This window comes from Varanus komodoensis, unplaced genomic scaffold (assembly GCF_004798865.1).
Source record: "Varanus komodoensis strain SLA01 unplaced genomic scaffold, ASM479886v1 scaffold2, whole genome shotgun sequence".
NCBI classification, from domain to species: Eukaryota; Metazoa; Chordata; class Lepidosauria; order Squamata; family Varanidae; genus Varanus; species Varanus komodoensis.
The window spans coordinates 5,498,150-5,520,086 of NW_025335568.1; the positions used below are offsets into that span (position 1 = coordinate 5,498,150).

The window sequence follows — 21,937 nt, forward strand, 5'->3', positions numbered from 1 at the left end:
AGTACCTTTCCTTGCTGCTGCTAAAATCAATGCTGCTGATACTAAAGATCAGTTTTAAAAAAATCTTTTCATATTGACAGACATTCAGACTTTTTAACCAGAGGTTTCAGAAGCACTCGAACTGGCTTGTTACATAACCTTGAAATAAATGAACATTCTTGTAGCTAGAGCACCTATTTGGGGTCCTATTTCTATAGCTCTTGTGCTTTGTAGACCCTCTTATCATTTTAGCACACTGAAGAGCACAATCATGGGAAGATACCCAAATTAAGAGCTGCAAAGTGTTGCCCTGGAAAGAAAAGCATAAGGAATGCCCAGAAGGGCAAATGGCGCCTCTGTAGACCAAGGGGTGGTGGTGGGGGAAACCACGATACCCTTGCTTATTGATAAACACTGTGCATATTTCCTTTAAAGGACTATTTTAGGAGAGATCTGCAAATTAAGCCAAATGACCATTATGAGCAAAACCGGTAGCTATGGGAATGAAATAGCGAAGACATTATATTCCATTCCTCACCAGATGAAGACTGGAAATTGCAGGCAGTCTGAAATCTTGCACAACTGCAAAGCAAAAAGCAAAACGTGGGAAAGGCAGGAAGAAAAACACTTAGAAAACAGCCGTTTGTTGTATGAAAGAATTTTCTAAGTGGTTCCCCTAAATATATTTAATGGGATTACACGTATAATTCTTCCACCCTGTTGTAGTAAGAACAGTTTGGCTTGCAGTAATGGATTGCAATAAGAAGATCCCCTTGCAATGGAGGCATTTTTCCTCTGAACTTCAATTATTTAATTTTGTCTAATCATGATGAATATTTACTCACCAACACTGCCTTTCCGCAGCTCTTAAATTAGATTTATAGTCATCTGAAGAAAGCCATTAGGAAAGCGTAACAAAATAGGATTGGTGGGTGTTCATAAAGAAGATAGAGGAGCAGAACCTCTCTCATCCTTGGCAGGGTGGGAAATTGACAATTACAGTGTAAATAAATACTAAGGGCAGCCCGTTCTGCTTACTTGTTGGCTTCCAAGTCAAGGAGAGAAATAACCTTCCACTTATCCAGCTGCCTCATCTCTATTGTCCAGATGTTATGGCTTGTTGTTGTTGTTAGTCGTGAAGTCGTGTCCGACCCATCGCGACCCCATGGACAACATTCCTCCAGGCCTTCCTGTCCTCCACCATCCCCCGGAGTCCACCTAAGCTCACACCAACTGCTTCAATGACCCCATCCAGCCACCTCATCCTCTGCCGCCCCCTCCTTCTTTTGCCCTCTATTGTTCCCAGCATCAGGCTCTTCTCCAGGGAGCCCTTCCTTCTCATTAGGTGGCCAAGTATTTGAGTTTCATCTTCAGGATCTGGCTGTCTAAAGAGCAGTCAGGGTTGATCTCCTCTTGGACTGACCGGTTTGATCGCCTTGCGGTCCAAGGGACTCGCAGGAGTCTTGTCCAGCAGCAGGAGTCTTCTCCAGCAATTATGGCTTAGTTGGTTACAATCACTATTCACATACCAAAAATATTCACATGTGTCCACTGATTAGTGTATTGGACTGGATGCTATACCAAGGAGGAGGTTATCAACCCGGTGGCATAGGAGTCCCATAGCCCTTTTCACTATTATTATCTTAGACCTACCTAGATGCTTTCCAATTTTCCTTGAGGACATTACCTGGTCACGTCCGAGTGGGTCCCCCTCAGATGCTTCGTTGCGTAGCACTGATGAACAGCTCTTTTTTACCCAGTTGTGAATGGGGGAAGCCAAAGAGCCTGCACTGCACTCGTTTTAAAGGTTTTTCCTAACTTTCAAACATTCTGAATGAAAAATCAGTATTCTCCTCATACTGAGATGCTAGGACAGGCTGAGAGAAGTTGGCATTTAGAAGCATAGAAACAGAGCGAGTCGGAAGGGGTCTCCCGGGCCATCTAGTCTGACCCCTGGCTCCAGCCAGCTCCGCTCACGACACGCCCACCATGTGCACGTCCAGCCTATCCTTGAACACCCGCACCGATGGGGCCTCAACAACCTCCAGTGGAAGTCCATTCCATACCCAAAGATATGAATAAGGCTGTCTAGTTAATCCATGCTATTCACATAATCAGAGAATCAACAATAGAGCTAGAAGGGGCCCAGGGGCCCCTGAACCCAACCCCCTGCTCAGTGCAGGACTCCAAGTCAAACCATCCCTCTCAGGTGGACGTCCAGTTGCATCTCAAATGCCTCTAGTGTGGGGAGCCCACGATATTCCTAGGTTATGGGTTCCACTGCCATATTGCTCTAACAGTCAGGAAGTTCTCCCTGATGGCTCATGAAAATCCGGCTATTTGTAACTTGAGCATGTTAGTCTGTGTGCTTTGTACTCCGGGATGATCAAAAAGAGGTCCTGTTCTTCCTTGAACCCATTCTCCCGATGGATTTCTTAATTCATAGTTTAGTTACTCATCATGTGTTCTATCGTCCAGCTACCTAATGGTTCAGCCATCTGGGACTTGGCCAGTGGCAGTGGCTAATAAGGAACTGCCTCTGGTTTATTATTTATATATTTATTTATTAGATTTATATCCTGCCTTTCCTTTCCCCTTCCCCTTCCCTGGACTGAAAGGGACTTACATCATTCTCCTGCTGCTGCTGCTGCTTTTACCCTCACAACAACCCTGTGAGGTAGGCTGGGCTGAGAGCCTGCGTTTGGCCCAGAGTCACCCAGTTGGCTCCATGGCTGAGTGGGAACTAGAACCCAGATTGGCTGATTCCCACTGCACCACACTGGTTCCGTTCCTGGTGGAAAAGCCTTTCTTGGGGTGAAAGAATCATAGAATGGTAGATTTGGAAGGGGTCTGTAAGGGCATCAAGACCACCTCCCTTTTCAACACAGGACTCCAAGATAATGCCTCTCTGACAGGGCTGTCAAGTCTCTCTGGAATGTCTCCCGAGGAAATTGGTGCCATTGCTGTACTGCTCTAATGTTGGTATGGTTAAAAGTAGGAAACATCCAGGAAAGCCAAATTCTCTTTTAGAAAGCCTTTTGCTTGCTGACTAAGCTTTTTAGAATGACGGCAACTTGTTTCTAATGGGTTCCTGCTATGGACTAATTTTAACAACAGTGTTTATTGAATTTGTTGATTTAATCTTTGTTTCAGTTAGATTTATTGTGAGCTGCTTTATGGTCAAAAGACAAGAGGGGAATAATAAGTGTTTAAAATTGAGATCACAAGAGAGTCCTTTGATTTACACATTTCAGCTTTCTTTTCCCATCTATATAATTGGAATAATTCCCTTCATCACAAAGTGGCCGTGGGTGCAAAAATATTTGTAATCATACAGTTAATAACTCCTAAAATAACTACTAGGTTTATATTAGGAATGAGTGAAAACTAAATTTACCTGACTTTCAGGGAGCTGGACAAAATTCTGAGCAATTAGCAACAAAATATTTATTCCCCCATGTCTATCCAGTCTATCTCCATGTGGAATTCAAAGACAGTGAAAAAACCACAAGAGCTGAAACCATAAGCTTCTGGAGGATTGCAGGTTGGGGAAACCATGACTCAGATGACCATACATGAGCTGTGTTTATTTTGGCTTCCTGGATCTCCTATTTCTCTCTTTCTCCTTCCCATGTCTAGAAGGCACATGAAAGCTTCTCCTTTCACTTTAGAGCAAACCTCAGTTCCCTGTTGAATATGGGAACTGTGATTTGTTCCAACTAATCAAAGATAGCTCTGACAAACAGGGATTGAAATATGGCACAACATCACAGCTTATTTATTAATATTGGTTAGGAAAAAAAGCCTACAATACAGTTCTTGAGTTCATATGTAAGAAGGCTGACAGTTCATGGCATTTCTGTAGGTTTCAGAACAGATAACTCTTGGAAGAAATTTCCTGCTTGTTCTTCTTTAAGCTCTTACTTGCAAGAGTGGGAAGATGGTTCAGTGCATAGCTTGCTCCCAAGGGGATCTGTTGGCGACATATAGGTACGTGAGGGGGTGTCACACAGAGGTGGGTAGAGACCTGTTCTCCCCTGCAGAGGAGGGCAGGACATGCTCCAACGCACCCAAGCTCAAGGAACCAAGGTTCAAGTTGGATGCCAGGAAGTGCTTCCTGACTGTTAAGACCCCCAGGGCATGGAATGGTTGAAGCCCCATTGGTGCGGGTGTTCAAGGATAGGCTGGACATGCACATGGTGGGCATGTCATGAGCAGAGCTGGCTGGAGCTGGGGGTCAGACTAGATGGCTCAGGAGGCCCCTTCTGACTCACTTAAAGTTTCTAAGTAGTTTCTAAGTTTCTCAAATTCTTTCTAAAAACCCAGCAGGTGTATAGCTTCCAGATCAATCCCTGACATTTCCAGGTAAAAGAATTTCAGGTGGCAGAGCTGGGCAGAAGGACTGCTTGAGACCACTATTGCCTGCTTAAGTGCTCGGGTGATGGCAGATTCACACGTGACACATATTTTCATAACTGCTCTCCTTTGCTTTGCCTTATTCATGTGCAGCACCTGGGAGGAGGGGGAAATTGTGGCCCTCTGCAGTTCGCAATCTTATGGAAGCAATATTAAAGGGAATGGAAGTGGATTGTAGCCCACAGAAGTGTATGCCATACATTTATTAGTCATTTACCAAAATAAATGTGTTGTGTTAGCTATTAAGGTGCTACAAGATTCTTTGTTGCTTTCATTAAAAAAGGAGGTATTAAAGGTGTGGGTGTGGAAGCCAAATCTGGATCTGCTGCAGTTCCAGAGGGGCATTGCCACATTTTCAACAGCCACTAACCTTTCAGTGATTTCCCAGTTTCTGTCATCATTCCCGGATTCCAAATGTTGAAATGTCTCTCCAAAGGCTTAACGACTGGCAGTAGTAGTTAAGCTTCAAGCTTAAATATGCTGCTATTTTTGGTATTTTGGCTCCATCCCTTTTGCTTCTGGCCACGTCCAGCAGAAGAATATGTAGAGAGCTTTTCTGAAGCTGAATTTGAGCCGCGGGATGAGGGAGGATTTATTTGTTGTTGTACATGCTGCCAAGTTGTTTCTGACTTGGGGACCCTGTGAGTGGATGCCCTCCAAGATGTCCAAACTGTGAACTCAAGGCTTGCTTGATGGTGTCAATCCCTCTCCTGCTTGGTCTTCCTTTTCTTCTTCTGCCTCCAGCGTTCCCTGGCATGATTACCTTCTCCAGCGAGCCTTGCCTTCTCATGATGCGCCCAACATATGGCAGAGCTTCAGTTTTGCCTCTCTTGCTCCTGAAGAAGCACTGGCTTGCTTTGATCCAGAACCTGCTGGTTTGTCTTTCTGTCAGTCCAGGGTCTTCACAAAGTTCTCCATTTTCTGAACATATCCTTTTCTTCTTCAAGAGCAGGAGAGGTGTTCTACCTCTGGTATAAAATTATAATTTAAACACTATGACCTATTATTGGACTTACTTTTTAAACAAGGCAGATTCATGAACATAATCACAAAAAAACTCTTTTGCAGAAAGAGATTCAGAAAGCGCTCTGAATTTATTAATTGCTCCTGCCACTGCATTCCTTTTTCGATGGCTTTGAATGTTGCACAACATTTTGGCTTCAAAGATCTCAGGAGGCCACCTCTGTACCTTTCTTGACGTTCATTGGATTGCTAATAAAAAGGGCAGTTGGCCTACGAGTGAAAGGAGAGCCCTGGGAGACTTGGGAAGATCTTCACTTTGCCATGACCCAGGAGGACAAAGTTTTCAGAATTGCAAAGGAACAAAGGAGAAAACCAGCAGCTGTGTTGTTTGAGCCAGGGTGACAGAAACATCCCTGTTGAGATACAGTAAAACTTTCCATCTGGGGGGCTTGGGCTCCAGTCTGGCCTCTGTTCCTTTCAGCTGAAATAGAATTGTAGAGACAAATATCCGAGTCACTGCAACACTTGTGGGAAGCCGAGAGTGCTGTGTGTAAGGGGCAGAAATGGCATTCTGGATTCAGGGCAAATCAAACCCTTGGCTGAAATGTGAAGGAGATTCTAGAGGTTGCTAGTAAGAATGCTGTCCCTCTAACTGTCTGTCCAGCTGTTTTTATCCCACTTTGTAGTTGCAAAAGCTCCCAGAGATTCTCATGGATTAACCATCAGGCTAAAAGATGTGATGCAACAGAGTGTGACCAAAAGTGGACAAAGCGTTCTTTGCTTGCTGGCAGAACGAGACAAACAGGAAACCATTGCAAAGACCGTCTTTTGTGTCACCGCCAAACTCACCTCTAAAGGTGCAGGTTGCAAGAGAAAAATCTCTCCTGAAGTTCTTGAGAACTGGGCAGACTCACATGGGAAGAGGCAGAAGTTCCAGGGCCTGGTGGCCTTCAGGCTGCAGCTTCCAGAATTCCCATCCAGCAGGCCATGACTGGGAATTCTGGGTGTTGCAGTCCAAAGGTGTCTGGAAGGCACAAGGTTGGGGAAGGCTGCTGTGGGGCTTTATAAGTCTTAACCAGCACTTTGAATTCTGAGGCCCCATCGGTGCGGGTGTTCAAGGACAGGCTGGACATGCACATGGTGGGCATGTCGTGAGCGGAGCCGGCTGGAGCCGGGGGTCAGACTAGATGGCCTGGGAGACCCTTCTGACTCGCTCTGTTTCTATGTTTGTAAGAAGCTTTGCACCACAGGAAGAGCTGGCTTGGCAGATCTTTGGGTCCTGTCCTAGCATGGAATCAGGCATGTCTCTAGCCACAACCCTTGGGCCTCGAAGGGAAAAGCAGCCTTTGCGGAAGCAAAAGCACCCCACTAGGCTTGGTGCAGAAGAGACACCAAAGGGACATGAATTAGGACAAAGTGCCCTTAATGGTTCCCCTTCCACACCTGACTATTTTGGAACCTGTTCCCATTTCCACATCACATTTGACTTTTTGAAGTGGGGCTCCATTCTCTCCTGCTTCTCCTGTACATCCATTTCTGGTAGATTTATTTTTTTCTTTCAGAGGGGCTAAAAGTAATGTATGCAGAATTGAGTATGTATTTCTCTTCACGCATCCTAAAGGCAATATGCACAATCACTGTTGACATCATCCTGCCCCTTCCTGTGGCTTCCAATGCCAGAAAACCTGCATTGCCTTAGCATTGCCTCTTGATTGCCAAGGCCTTTGTGTTTATTGGGAGGGGTGTGTGTCAGGATCAGGGCCTGGAGACCCTGCAGGCGCCTGCAGGGAATGGCTGAGGAGCAACTGCTGCAGCTGCAGAGCCTGGGGAGCAGCGGACGGGCCTCCTTGCACTGCGACCCTTGAACCCTGGCTCTTGGCATCGCCTCGCCTGCGTCCCACTTCCTGACTGCCCACCTGCCTCGGTCCGGTCCGGTCCGGCCTGCTCCTGCCTCCACCCCCATCTCCAGACTGGCCTGATCCCCAGGTGCCTGTACCCCTCCTCTCTGGCCGCAACTTGTCTCCCTGGAAACGCACCTTTGCATGTGCCTTTGGATTGTGACATTTGGACTCTGTGCTGGGACCTGCCATCTCCCTGGCGTCGGCCCTGGACTGTTGAGCGAACGTGCTCTCGCTTCTGGCCCTCTGAACCTGCTGCAGGACTCTGCCACGCAGCCGCACCCTGGTCCCGACATACCAAACTCAGTTGCCTGCTGCCCACACCCTGGACCTTACAGTGTGTATATTGGGATGCATACATCGAAAATGCAGACAGTAGGAGAACCGTGCATTATAATGCATATATGTTAATGCACCATTTCCCCCTTTATATACATTTTTCAATCCAAAATCTGTATCATAAAAATCCAGAGAAACATAAAGACGGAAGGATAAATCCGCCAACTTTACTTCTATTCATCTGCAGAGTCTTCTTTGAAACGTACTATTTTTGTTTGTTTTCAGCAGCACATGTTTTAGGGTTTTTTTCCCATGTTTAACATTTTGCAGCCACTAGTCATATGGACAGAGCTCTGGAAGAGCGTGTCCAAATTTCTAGTCTTTAGGAAGGAAAGAAGCATTGATCTCTTTTTCAACCAACTCAAAAATTCTGAGATTATATAAATATTGCTGCAAGGACTCTCTTTCTCTTAGTTATAAAGACGAATATTCCAGGTTAAGAGCAAGCTGCGTCCCCATTTTTACATCCTGCAGGTTCATGAAAATGCTGGCCAAAATAGGTTAAAGGTGAAGGTTTTCCCTTGACATGAAATCCAGCCATGCCTGACTCTCGGGGGCGCTGCTCACCTCCGTTTCCTGGCCGAGGGAGCCAGCGTTTGTCCGCAGACAGTCTCCGCAGTCATGTGGCTGGCATGACTAAACACCGAAGTGCACGGAACGCTGTTACCTGCCCACCAAAGTGGTACCTTTTCATCCACTTGCATTTGCATGCTTTCGAACTGCAAGGTTGGCAGGAGCTGGGACGGAGCTACGGGAACTCACCCCATTGTGCAGATTCGAACCGGCGACCTTTCGATCTACCAGTCCAGCAGCACAGCGGTTTAAACCACTGCGCCACCTGCAGTCCCTCATAATAGGTTAATCACATACAATTAAAATATGCAAATTTAGTGTACCTCACTAAATACACCTCCAACTTGGCCTTGGATGCTAAACAAATTCCCCATCCCTAATTTAGCATCAGAGAATGCAGCTTCACTTCCGTGATTCTCTGTGTCCCGGATATAATAGGATTTGGCTTTGGAAAGGAAATTAATTTGGCGCTTCCTGAGTCTGACACCTTAACTAAGTTTACGGAACCAAGGGGAATAAGCACTAGCAAATGCGATGTAGGGCAGATGCAAGATTTGCAGAGCAGTTCTCTAGCTGCCATCGTGTGATGGTGAGAGTACTGGGCTGGGGGCTCAGGAGATCAAGGTTCTAGTCCCCATGAAGTTCACTGACTGAGTTTGGGCCAGTCACCACCTCTCAGCCTGACCTGCTTCAGAGTGTAGTTGTGTAGATGAATGGAGAGGAAGCGAATCTTGTAAGCTGCCTTGGGTTCCTTGCAGGAGAAATGCAACACAATGGAAAAAAGTAAAAATAAAAAAATAAAAAATAATAAAAAATAGAGAACCTTGGAAAGGGATGAGCTGGTTGCATAACCATTTTCAGTTAGCAAGGCAGTGAAAGAGTGACATATTAGCTCAGGCTTTCACAAGAATATAGGACAATTTTTATGGTCTTGTACAAATGCAACAATAAAATTGTCAGTCCTTTCTTCCATCTCTGTGATAAATTGCTCTGCCAGTAAGGGACATTTATTGCCTTAATATTTATGTTTAATAATTTTTATTTATTTAGAAAGCTTCTATGCCGCCCCATTTGCCGAAGCCTCGGGGCGGCTCACAACAATAAATAAATAATAACAATATAAAAACAATATAATTGGAGACATCCTGGCCAAAGATGTAAAATAAATATACATTCTCCTGAGCACATTCCACCATTTCCCTAGAACATATTACCTTTAGGCTTGTCTTGCTGACTTTCTGCAGCGGGCATCTGTTATAAACTGCCCAGATCGCTTCATTGTTGGGCCATATGGAAATTATGATGTAGATGAGAATAACGAGGCTCTTGCAGCAGCAGTGTCTTCGCTATTACAGTGGTGCCTCGTACTTCGAATTTAATTCATTTCAGGAGGCCGTTTGAACTCTGAATCGTTCAAAGTTCGAATCAGCTTTCCTCATTAGAAATAACGGAAAGTGAATTAAACCCTAAACAATACCCATTTTGGTAAACTTAAACATGAACAATTTAAGGTAAAAATAACACAGTTACATGCCAAAACTATTAATTAAAACTTGAGAAGAATGATAAAACATGCAAATATGTATTGTATAGTAAAATGAAAATTGCATTCACTGCACTGCACAAGGATATGCAAGAGCCCTTTCACAGCAAGAGACCACACTTTTTCACCGTGCGCACGGTTCGAACGTAGAAGCATCATTGGAATTTCGGGTGGATTTTATCTCAACTTAAGCATTTGAACTGGATTGTTCAAAGTAAGAGTCATTTACACTACAAAGCACCACTGTAAAATGTGTCTCAGTTTGATTATTCTAAGCAGTTTTTCATACTATGGGACCTGTGAAATTTTATGTTGACAATAGTGCTTTATTAGACAGGAAAAGAGTCAACTTTGACCCTTTCATTTTGACCGCTGTGGAACTCTTGAGTGGCGTACTGGCCCCAGAAGCCTGCATGGGTTCCTTGATCCATGAGCCCGTGCTTGTCAGAAGTATTACTTCCAGATCACAAGAAGTAGTAGTCCCCCTAAACTCCTCACTAGTTAGACCTCACCTGGAGTCCTGTGTCCAGTTCTGGGCACCAAGATTTAAGACAGATGCCAAAAAAGTAGAAAGGGTCCAGAGGAGGACAACAAAGATGATCCAGGGTTTGCAAACACTGCACTATGAGGAGAGAGTGAGAGAACTGGGCATGTTCAGCCTTGAGAGGAGAAGACCGAGGGGGGACATGAGATCCCTCTAGAAGTCCCTCAAAGGCTGTCACAAAGAGGAAGGTCAAGATCTCTTCTTGCCAGTGCCAGAGTGTAGAGTGTGTCAGTGTTCAATGGATGACCAACCATCAGTCCACCCATCTTGCACGACAGGGCCGTGAACTGGTGAGACCACCTGGCCCTTCACCATCCGCTCACTGGCGCCGAAAGAACGTCCAGGACCATGTTAATTCCAGGACGATGCTAATACCAGAATGCAGGACACGGAATAACCAATTCAGGTTGCGGCAACCGAGATTCAGGCTGGACATCAGGAAAAGCTTCCTCACAGTCAGAGCAATAGGACAGTGGGACCAGCTGCCTGGAGGGGTGGGGGGCTCTCCCACAGTGGAGGCATTCAGGAAGAAACTGGGCAGCCCTCTGAGTGGGATGGTGTGACTTGGTGTCCTGCAACAGCAGGGGGGTGGACTTGGTGGCCTTCATGGCCCCTTCCAACTCTACTATTCAACGATTTTATAATTCTATGATATCCCTCTGTAAGTCCCTCAAAGGCTCTCCCAAAGAGGAAGGTCAAGATCGCTTCTTGCTGATGCCGGAGCGCAGGACATGGAGTAATCAATTCATGACAATCCAGATTCAGGCTGGGCATCAGGAAAAGCTTCCTCGTGGTCAGAGAATTATGACAGTGGGACCAGCTGCCTGGAGGGGTGGGGGGCTCTCCCACACTGGAGGCATTCGGAAAGGAACTGGGCAGCCATCTGAGTGGGATAGTGTGACTTGGTGTCCTGCAACAGCAGGGGGGTGGACCTGATGGTCTTCGTGGCCCCTTCCAACTCTTCTATGATTCTATGATGCAGCCTCTCCATTCCTGTGAGTGTTTGGTGCGAGACAAGACAGGAGAAGAATGGACTTTGTGAACCCATCATAGGCTGTGAGTCTCTCCAGGAAACAAAAAGCCATTACCAGGGACAACTTCATGAAGCAGGGGAAATGCACAGAGAAGTGCTGCGCATGTATTGCGGTGAGGTTCGCTGCATCTCCAGGAGCGAGACACTCCTGCAGACACTCACACTGCCTCACATGCAGACCAAAGCATGCAGAACCTCAGCTTCCGTGAAGAGTCCCCTGGAGAAAGAGGAGCCTCGAACCTGTGTCCACAAAGGTTATGTCCAGAAATGTCAACCTCCATGTTACTGTTCCAGCAGACTAAAGTTGCTCTCTCTCTGATGAGTGTTTTACAAGCTCATAGAAGGTCAGTGAGAATGCAGTTTATTTTCAGAACAACTAGAATATGGAGCAGAGTACAACCTTTCTCCTTGACTTACTGTTTAGCTGCTGGTTCCTTCCATTTTTAAGGCTGCACCCATATTTACAACTCCTGGTGTATACGCAGTCTTGATTCACACACACATGAATCCATTTAATCACTTCCTGTGGGAAAAAAGCATTCTGGTGGATGGACTCTTGTTGAAAGTTAATTCTAGAAAATAACAAGTGAAGTGAGAAACCAGATGGCTCAAGCTATTGTGTTTCCAGGTTCCCGTATGGATGAAACAAAGGTAGAGTCAACTCAATAAATTCTTGTGTCGGGCTGCAATCCTTTGCATACCCAGGAAGCTTTGAGCTGCTGGGCAGTGTAAAAACACAACAAACACACACATTCATTCAGTGCTGAACACAGTGGGGGTGTCCTGTGAATAAGCACATATAGAAGTGTGCAGGGCATTTTTTGTCATAGAACGCACCGGAATGGCGTTCCGGCACCGTTTTGTGACAGATTTTTCCAGTGGAGTGATTTTGAATTGCCTGCAGGCTGCTTGTGTGTCCGCGCTGCTTGTGAGGGTGCTGCTCGGCTTGGGACGCTGCTTGGCTTGGGATCGGTCGTGTGGTCACACGCTGAGTGCTTGCTGCTGGCGGCGACCATTTTGTTTATGTGTGCGTAGAGTGACTGGCTATGTGCAAAAGGTAAATAAATTCTTTATTTCAAAAAAAGTTGGTGAATCGAAAATCTTTTTTAGTGTAAAAATGTGACTCCAAGACATGAGTTCTGTCACCTTTTTTTTAAACAAAAAACGCACTTCAAGTGTGTATAAGAGACCTTTTGCAAAAAAAGCTGCAGTCAGTAATGCTCAGCCGGTGTTTCTAAATCACACGATCCTTGTTATTGTTGCTACTTTAGGGATTCTCGGCGCACACACGGAGGGCTCGGCTGTAATCGCGCTGTCTGGAACGGAATCTGCTCGGGTCATTTCTGATATGCTTCCTAGGAGCAAAACACAAGGGGAGGTTCTGTAATCAGCTCTGTAAGGAACTTAGCTGAGAACCAAAATAAAGCACTGGAACGCAGCCTAAAACCACTGTTGTTTCTAGAGGTGGGGTATTGCAAGACCTGACTTGAGGAAACAATTAGAAATGCCTGTATAAATGACCGCTTGGGTTTTCCCCGTCTGATACTCTGCAATTATAGAATTAGGCAGTAGTCTCTTCAGTTCCGTTCTGGTCAGCAGAGCATCCGACACCCAAGGGATTTTTTCCAAGTTCTTAGGAAGAGAGCCATAAGACTTCTTAGCAAGATATTTCCTTCTCTTATTTATTATTGTTTGTGGAGTTTATTGACTTAACGATTTATACATTGTTTGGTGCCAGAGCCAGAATAGCTATGCAGTCTTCTCTGTTATTAAAGGGATAAGCCAATTAGCAGCAATTGTTTTGCAGCTTAATTGGACAAACATGCTTATGTGTGGTCATTTGGAAACAAATGTATTAATTCCTTTGTTCTAGTGTAGCCTCCTGAAGGCCTGTTTGTCCAGAATATACCCAAATCAGCGGCATAATCTAAATTCCAGATGAGAAGGTTGTACCGTTAAACCTGGCTTAAAAATAACAATTAAAACTAAAAGAGATGAAATAAAAGCATTTGCATGTGTTCTCGCCCTTGTAACCATTACAGCGGATTATGTATAACTCCAGCTTCTCACTGCAATTGTCACTCGTTGCCTGCATTTTACTTTTTAGCATGGAAGCAGTTCTTGGATTTGGAAGCTAATGTGCAAAACGGCACACTGGGTAACTTGCAGTACCAATTGCTCTTCTGCATTTGCATTGCTGGGAGCCATTTGGATAGATAATGGGTTTAGGTTTGAAAAGGAAAAGCTCCGTGAGTTAAGCTGGCAGGAAACATTCTCACAGGCTTTCACTGCAGCATCTTGAGTACCTGAGACACAGCTTGCCTCCAGATATGAAAGAAGTCGGTGCTGATTCTTCAGACTAGGCATAGGGGAAGGAGTAACACCCAGTCTGCAGCTGGGGGTCCTTGGAGAACTGGGACTCTTTGGAGACTCTTGTTTGAGGCTGCAAACAGTGCTGCGCCCTCAGAAGGGATTTGAGATTTGGTCCTTTCCCTCTGCCCTTGCAGCTGCTGCTGGAAGAACTGAAGTCACAAATCCTGCTTTGGGGGACCAGAGAGAGATGTGTAAGGTGGTGTTTGGGCAGGTGGGGAGGGAGAGGAGAGGAAATGTCTGGTTGTATTATGGAGAACTCTATTGCTTCTTCAGCCCCAGCCGTGCCCTTTCATCCAGGTGGGCTCCAAGTTCTGCCTAGAGCCAAGAGAAAGGGGCACAGCGAGCCAAACAGTCATTTCCGTGGGCCTTCTCATCTGCTGGCAGAACCTTGGCAGGACATTGGATCCAAGGAAGCTTCTGGGTGTCTCCATATTTTCCAGCAATTCATATACATTGTGTGGAGCCAATGGAGTGGTGGACAGAGCATCAGACTGGGGACCTAGAAGAGCTGGGTTCTAGTCCATACTTGGCCATGTAGCCCAACCTACCTTGCAGGGTTGTTGCAGTGATGATACAGTGAAGCTAGGTAAGCTGCCTGGGTTCCTCACAGCAGGAAAAAAGACAGTATAATGATGATAATATGATAATAATCCAGTATAATGATAATAATAACAATACACTGTAGTCACGGCCTTATTCACAGTGATTCTGTATATGCCCTTTTAACACCATCCAAACTGGTAGCCGTTGCTATGGCTTTGTTGCAGAAAATTAGACTTTCTATGCAGTGTTTGAAGAAGTGCTTCCTTGTATCCATCCCAAATCTCTCCTATCAGTCACTTTACGGGATGACCATTAGATCTCATATTGCAAGTGAAGAGAGAAACCTTATCCCTACCCGCAGAAACCTTGCGTTTGACAGCTCTGCCAAGTCCCTTTCCATGCCTTTTTCTAAGCAAACCAGTCCTGGTGCTGCAACCGTTCCTCGTAGGGAAGTTTTTCCAGCCCCCTGATTCCCCTGGTTGTTCTCGCTGGGACCTTTTCCAACCGTACAATATCCACTTTAGCCTTGGTGACCAGAGCTCCATGCACAGAACAGACTTGCATAAGGACGGGATGAGATTGGCGTTTCATTTTTTAAATGTTTTCTTGTTTTCTTAAAAGAAATAAAGTACAGAAGAGAAGACAAAATGTCAAAGAAAAATAAGACTGATGAGGGATCTTACGCAAGTACAACAGACAGATCCATAACCTGCAAATTCCAGAAAAAGCCAAACATCTTTCTGCCAATCGATACTAAATAATTATAGTTCTCTAAACCAACACATTTTTCAATCACTTCAAACCAATTAGAAATCATTAACTATATTTTACGAGCTTCCTTTTGTTCCATATTAATTACAGTGCCTATAATAGCATTTCCACTAATCATTAAATTCTTCAATCAATCTACTGTTTACATAATTAGTTAATTTTGCCATCAGTCTTATTTTCAATCCCCTTTGTAATTGTGCTGAACTTGGAAAATGCCTTTTTCACAGCAGCCGCACTCTGGGTTGATCGCTTCATTGAGCTGTGCCCCCCGTGACCCCAAGATCTCTTTCCTGGCCAGTCACTGCTTGCTTATCTCTCACCTTCAGAGCAATCCTGTGGTCCCTAGACATGGACTGGAGGGCCATAGGATGGATCCTTTGGACTCTCGGACCCCAGGCTGGAGCAGAGCTCCAACCTCTGATCTGAGAGTCTGTGAACAGAGTACCCCTTTCCCACTGCAGCCAGCAATGAAAAAAGTCTCCGCTTCTCTGAGGTCATGAAAGTGACCTCAGAGAAGGAGAAAGGGGGTCAGGAGAGGAGGACACAGTGTGTTCCCTCGGTGCCCCAGCTGCCTTCCTTCCCATTGGAAGTATCACACTGTGATGCCCCAAATATGTAAGCTGTCTAGCTGATGTTGGGGAAGCGGTGGCCCAGTGGCTTCATGATGCTGCAACTGTTGGCCAGAAATGGTTGACACTCCAGTGGTTTGAGACTAGCCTCCAGCAGATGGCGAAATCTCCCATCATTTGCCCCTAGCCAACCTAGCAGTTAGAAAGCATGTAAATGTGAGTAGATAAATAGGTACCACCTCGGTGGGAAGGTAACTGCATTTCCTGAGGTCATGCTGCCCACATGGCCATGGAATCATCTTCAGACCTTAGAAACGGGGATGAGCACCACCCCCTGTTAGCCACTGGCTGATTTGCAGGTTTGGGGAATGCAGAAGCCCCACGGTTCTTTTCCTGCTCATAGGATGCCCGCAGTCCTCCGAGTCCAGAGACTGAGTGGCATCCCCACCTGAGTGCTCTCTCAGCAATGCTGGTTGCCGGTGGTGCAGCACGTCGAGCAACGGCTTGTTACCACATGCTCAATCCTTTTGGCACGGATAACCAAAGGCCACTGCATTTCTGCCTCAGCATTCTAAGGCGTTTCTTTCCGCTCTTACTGGGAAGAATGGGAAATAGCAAGCTGGTGTCTATTAGCGGCATTTATGACACCCAACAGGAACTTATTACACATGCCATTATTTTTATTGTTATTATAACAACGATAAAAAATATAAAATATTTTAAACATTTCCATTGTGGTTGGATGGTTCAAGATTCAAGTCGGATGCCAGGACGTACTTCCCGACAGTTAGGACCCCCAGGGCATGGAATGGGCTTCCATGGGAGGCGATTGAGGCCCCATCGGTGAGGGTGTTCAAGGACAGGCTGGACATGCACATGGTAGAATTTCATGAGTGGGGCCAGCTGGAGCCGGGGGTCAGACTAGATGCCCTGGGAGACCCCTTCCAACTCGCTCTGTTTCTATGTTTCTGTTATATCCTGCCTTTTTCCCCTTGTGAGGAACCCAGAGTGGCTTTCATTGCTCTATCTTATCCTCACAACAACAGCCCTGTGAGGTGGGTTAGGTGGAGAGAGAGTGACTGGCTGAAAGTTACCCATTTGGCTCCATGGCCAAGAGGGGACTCGAACCCGGATCTCCCAGGCCTCCAGGCAAGCAGCCTCACCACCACACCACGCTGCCTCATTATTCCTCCGTGTGTGTATCACAAGAAATATATGTGCAGAAATTCATATTTTGCTTTTCGCTTACCTAAAACTCTGTACTTGGCTCCCTCTCCTGCTAATAGTAGCGATTCTTCTTTCAAGTTGATCATGTGGAAGCGTAATCAATCTGGCATCCTGAACTGCTGCTGAATATTGAGTTATTTCCAGGAGATGCATATTCATTTATTGAAGTTTTCACAGAAAATTAAGCATATCTGCACTTTGCAGAACAAAGTGATTAAGCATTAATTCATGGCTTGAAATGCTTTAATTAACCATGTGTTGGTCTGAAAGCTTATAGTGACCCAAGTGCAAAATAGTAAAACATGGCATGTACTTCTCTCACTTTGACTCGAAAATGACGGGGAAATGCATTTGCCGTCGATTATGCCTTGATAGATTTCATGACTCGTGTGATTTTGAGCTCAGAGAGCTTTCTAATTTTGAGGACGCTGTCAGGAGCAGACAGATACATTGATATTCACCACTGCCTAAATTCTAACTTAAGCTTTGGAGCGGAATCAGAATCTGACCTTTCCTTGTGCCTTCATTTAAGTGGCTGATTTGTGGCTGAGTGACCGCCATTTGTAAGAATAGTGCAAACAAGTTTGATGAGATCTCGGGTTAGATACCAAACAAAATAATCTTCCCATGTCTAAAAAGTTAAATAAAATGCCTGAATCAAGAAAGCTGGTAGTACAACCTAAACATTTCACTCTGCTGAACTCCACATTTTGAAGGAAAAGAACAGACAAGAGCTTTGGAAGACATGAAAGGAAACCTCTTCTGCCCACAGAGTGGGTGCCTAGATTCCGCTTCTAGGCAGAATCTTTAATGTTAGCATTGGCCCTCCAATCATAGTCTTGTTGGAGCAGGAATTTTGCAAATCCTGGAAAACCTGCTCTCCTTGGATACATATCAGGTGCTATTTTTCATTTTATTATTTTTGTGGGGTGGACTGGATTTGGTGGGCCCCATTTGAACCATGTTGTGACCTGCCCATGTTCTTCCCAGGATGGGGATGCTGGGGGATGGAAAATCAAAGGGACTAGGACCCTGCTGTCCCACAGGTGTTGAATTCAAGAATGAGGTGTATGGAAATTGGGAATGTGCTTTTGACTGTTGGGGTCCCTTCCGCAACCCAGAGTTGTTTTAACCTTGACAGTAACCTTTATCGTGATTTATTTCAGCATTAGGTTCTCTGAATGTTGATTATTTACATAAGTTACAGTATAAAAGCCATGGGAACACCACTGTTCTTGTTGCTTTTCTTCTGGTATGGAGAGCAAATCTTGGAAGGAGAACCTTGCTTGCAGGACGTGGCATTAAACTTTCTTACCCCCTTGTGTTGAAAGAAAGGTAAAGATTTCAGTGTTTGGGTGTAGCCTTTTAAATCTAGGCTGGATGTCATCATTAGCCAGTACCTTTCAGAAGTGGTAGGTTTGAAGAACACATTGTACGACAGGTTTAATCAACTCTTTCATCTCCCGCAGGTATCCTGGAAACGGCAGTTCTGTGAAAGGTTACTTGGAATGCCTAATACATAAATTTAATCCCTATTTAACTACAATTCTCAGAACTCTTTGTGAGAGAAGCCACAACTGATAAAATTGATGGAAACACAGAGTTTCTATATAATAGCGATCAGTACCACTAAACCAGCAGATGTAATTCTGGCCAATCTGTTTCTTAGTTGATTTGATTGCTATGAAGGCTTTGTGCAAGTTTATGGTCAACCATGCCCTAATTCACCAGACAGTGCTCTGGTGTATCCCAAAACTCCTCAGTTTCTCCACCAGGATATCATGGGGCACTTTGTCAAAGGCCTTGCTGAAATCCAGGTATACCACATCCACTGCATCCCCTCCATCTAGCCATCTCGAAACCTTGTCATAGAATTCCACAAGGTTTGTCTGGCGGGACCTGTTTTTGCGGAAGCCGTGTTGTGTGGCTGTCAGCCTCCCTTCCCTATCTAGCATCACTAGAACTCTCTCTATTATGAGCCTTTCCATTGTTTTTCCTACAATGGACGTAAGGCTAACAGGTCTGTAATTCCCCATGTCCCTTCTACTACCCTTTTTGAAAATTGGGACCACTGACGCCACCCTCCAGTCCTCTGGAACTTCACCCATTCTCCGTGAGGCCTCAAAAATGGAGGCCAGTGGGTATGAGAGAACCCCTGCCAACTCTCTAAGTACTCTCGGGTGTAACCTGTCAGGGCCTGGCGCCTTTGTAATGTCCAATGCCCTGAGGAGCCCCTCGACTTCAAGGGGGGTGATTATGGTGGAAGATACATGGGGCTTTCATATCCTTCTGTTCTTGAGTTCATGTCAGAAGTTAAATCTCTTAGTCTCGCTGTAAACTGCTCCAAGCCCTCATAAAAGATCCAATGGTACACATGTTAAATTTGCACCAAGCCATGGGACCCACCAGGCTAGAGTGGCAGCTGTCATCAGCACAGGATTGAAGCCACCAGAAGAGTATCATTTCATCCTCAGTTCAGTAGTCCAGGTTGCTGTATGATTTCTTTGAATGGCCTCTTCATTCAAACAAACAGCTTAGCAATCTGTTTAGAGAGTTGTAGCCTCATTTGTATATATGACTTAGAGCCCGCAATAATTTATTCAGTCATTTCCGAACTCCTTAGTTGAAACCTTGTATTTCAGATGAAGCGTTTCATCTCCTGGGGGGGGGGGGTGTGGGTGTCCGTCCGTCTTTCTTTCTTTCTTTCTTTCTTTCTTTCTTTCTTTCTTTCTTTCTTTCTTTGAAAGGATTAAGACAACCGCTGGAAATTTGGAATCTTCAGAGATCTCTCTTTTTGTTACAGAGTAATGTGTACATTTTCATAGAATGTGTTTGGAAGAACTAAATTTGCACTGGCTGTTCCTAGTCCTAGTCTGTGTCCCTCCGGGTACCATGCCTTTTAGGCTCACTTCTCTGAGATGATTAACACCACAGTGCTTCACTGTTTTCTGCTGTCCGCAGCAGAGTGACTTATACGATATCACTTCAAGATGTGTTGATGCTCTTCTGAAAAGCACTTTATTGGCAGACAACTACAGCCAGTAAAGCTTGACTGTGGCAATCTACCGGATATGCATAAGTTTCTTTTCTATGTCCTGTGCCAGGTATTTTAATGCGGCATTTGTCTTCCATTCTAGATGGCAGTCGGCAGTGAATCGCACCGTTTCAGTAACCAGCCAGTGTATATTTATGTTTGAGTGCCAACATTTTCTCTTTGTTATGTTTGGTGTGTATGGAATGCTACCAATGATAAGAGGGATAAATTATGAATTGTCATTCCTGGCATTCTTCGCAACACATACGGCTGTTGTAACCGTTGTCCGCTAAAGAGTTTTATGCATCCTGACCAGAAGAGTAGACTCAGATTTTTCAGAAAATGGACTGATTCTGTTCCAGCTGATTTGGAGACTCTCCATGCATCTAAGTTGATATCTGGAGATTTGAGGCTCAGTTTGTTCCACTGACTATCAGAGAACATAAATATGGCTGCATTTTTGTCTCTGTTGGCCCTGGGTGACAGTTGCCAGTGCAGGAAGCTATTCAGAGAGAATTACACCTGCCAAGTGAAAGAAAAATGTAGTAGCATTTGTGCTGTATACATTTATAGTCTGATTTACTTGTTAAAGCAACTGTTAAGAACAGTTTTTTAAATTTCTTAACAGAATTGAATGAATTGAATGCAGGAATAGTTGCCTCTTCTGAGGGGACAAGGGCTGTCAAGTTTCAAACTAACAGGTACGGGGAGAGTTTTGCAGGTGCAGAATTTATATTTTGAAGGTATCAAAAATAAATGAACAAAAAAGGACAGACTCATTTCCTTACAGTGGTTCCTTATACAAGTCTTCACCCTTGGATTTTTCCACGTTTCTTCTCTCTCTCTCTCTCTCTCTCTCTCCTCCCTTTTTTTTTTCCCTCCTCCCCCCCCCCCCCCCGTGTGTGTTATTCCTTGTTATTGAATGTTTTTAATATCTGTTTTAGCTGTTTAAAACTTAATATTTCTGATTTTATGATATTTTATCATACTTTTAGAATCTGTTTTTATTGATTAGGTAAACTGCCCAAAAAAGCCTCAGCTCCAGGGTGGTATAGAAATTTTATATAAATGTGTGTGTATTTCGACATTAGGAAAGTGTAAAATAATTTTACCGTGGCAAAAAAATTTAGTAGACGGAAACACATTGGCATTTGTGGGTTGCATAAGTATCGATCCCTGAACCAACATTCCTAGAAGCCCCCTCGGCAGCAATTACAGCTGCGGGGCTTGCTGAGAGACTCTCTTCGTTTCAGGCATCTGGATCCTGCCATTTGCTCCTTCGTCTTGGCAAAAGCGCTAGAGCTCTGTCAGGTGACATCAGCTCACTCAGTCAACCTCCCCACTAAATGAAAAATGGTCTCATTCTCTATGACCCCCTGGCTTCTGTCTGGGTCTTCTGGCTTCGGTGGTTCAGCTGTGGATTGATTTGTGCATGCACGCACACGCACACACACACACACAAACCCCTGCTACTGCACATTCTTCTCCTGGGGCTGTCTTGATCACTTCCTGGTCTCCCCGAGGCTCTTAGTTTAGAGATGCCCTCCAGCAACCTCTGTGGCTTTCCACAAACAGCTATTTGATTTTCTTTCATTTGTGAATTGTTATTGGTTTTATGTGTATAATTATTGCTACTTGTTAAATTATCTGTTTTTGATTTTTGTAAGCCGCCCTGAGATGCTTTTGCATGTAGGGTGGGGTATAAATATTAAAATAAAATAAAATAAATATTTAACCTGAGCAAACACGGCCCCAGAATTGCACACCCAGGTGGAGTCCATCGGGCACCATTTTGTTTCTGTGCATTTGTGTGCCACAGCGTGTGCGTGGAAATGCAGAACCCTCACAGAGTTGAGTATCTTTTGCGTGAATATGCCTGCAAGGGACTGCCTGTCCCTTGTGAATCATTATTCTGGAAATGGCAGACAACATAGAGGTGGCCCTGGTCAAGAAAACGCAAGCTTCAGGAGTATTTGTGCAGCAATGTACAATGAAGGGGCGTTCTCAGATTGGGAGGTGAATGATACACCTTTCCCTGCCCATGTAGCATTTTGTGCAATGAGTTTGGAAACAGCTCATATCAAAGCAACATATTCTAGCAAGAAACCTGTAAAGTTTCAGAAGCATAGGTG

At 44.9% G+C, this 21,937-nt stretch overlaps 1 protein-coding gene across 7 annotated transcripts in view; it reads left to right on the forward strand.

Annotated features, from left to right (window-relative positions):
* The window catches only part of CTNNA2 (catenin alpha 2), a 510,292-nt gene that overhangs the window by 1,097 nt on the left and 487,258 nt on the right, over positions 1–21,937 (forward strand). The window lies entirely within an intron of this gene.